Source organism: Limulus polyphemus, unplaced genomic scaffold (assembly GCF_000517525.1).
Source record: "Limulus polyphemus unplaced genomic scaffold, Limulus_polyphemus-2.1.2 Scaffold3537, whole genome shotgun sequence".
In the NCBI taxonomy this organism is placed as follows: Eukaryota; Metazoa; Arthropoda; class Merostomata; order Xiphosura; family Limulidae; genus Limulus; species Limulus polyphemus.
The window spans coordinates 118,326-119,525 of NW_013669147.1; positions in this window are offsets into that span (position 1 = coordinate 118,326).

The following is a 1,200-nucleotide window of genomic DNA, read 5'->3' on the forward strand; positions in this document are numbered from 1 at the left end:
TGGTAGTAGGGGAAATTATCACTACTTGACCTAAAGTCAGAGTAGAGTCGAGAAGGTTGGTTAGTGGTAGTAGGGGAAATTATCACTACTTGACCTAAAGTCAGAGTAGAGTCGAGAAGGTTGGTTAGTGGTAGTAGGGAAAATTATTACTACTTGACCTAAAGTCAGAGTAGAGTCGAGAAGGTTGGTTAGTGGTAGTAGGGAAAATTATTACTACTTGACCTAAAGTCAGAGTAGAGTCGAGAAGGTTGGTTAGTGGTAGTAGGGGAAATTATTACTACTTGACCTAAAGTCAAAGTAGAGAAGGCTGGTGAGTGGTAGTAGGGAAAATTATTATTGGATGGGCTACTTTTTTTTACCAACAAATAGTGGGATTGACCGTCAATTTATAACGCCCCCACAGCTGAAAGGGCGAGCATGTTTGGTAGGATGGGGATTAAATCGCCATAACCACCTGGCCATGCCGGGCCCGAAAAAATGAGCTTAATACACGTACTAGCATTTAGGCTTAGCAGGATAAACCTGATACTTATTTAATAATATACATATTAACATTTAGGGTTAGCAGGGTAAACTGATATTTGTCTAATAATACATGTACTAATATTTAGGCCTAACTCGGTAAATTGGTATCTAGTAATACACGTGGTATTCGTTTTTATAATTATAAAAATAAAGGCATAATCATTCGTGCTTTAAGTTAAATCACAACACAGAATAAAACATTTCAACAAGTTGCTTTACATTCCGAAACTAACACAAGTCAGTAAAGTGTAACCCTAAAAGACATATATAAAGATAACCATTACATATATATTGGATTTTTATCTTCAAACAATAGCAAGAAAAGTGAGAAATTTATGACGAATGAACTAAATAAAAAAAAAACAGCAACAATATCTTTGATTTAAGAAACTTTCCAAGTTTTTCATAAAATGTCTTCGTTTTCAGTAGAGGAAAAAAAAACTTCGTTGCACTATACAATACCATATAAGGCTGGATAAGTAAAATTATCGTGATACCATTTTACAGAGATGACTAGCGTGTACCATCCCCCACCCAAAAAAAAAATGCCATTTTTACCGTAGCTTTCTATGACAAAGCAAATTATTTTGTTAGTATTCAAAGTTGGCCGTGAACTTGAAAATTTGATACAATTATTAACTGGGATTTAAATTAACGTAATGATTAGGGTAAGTA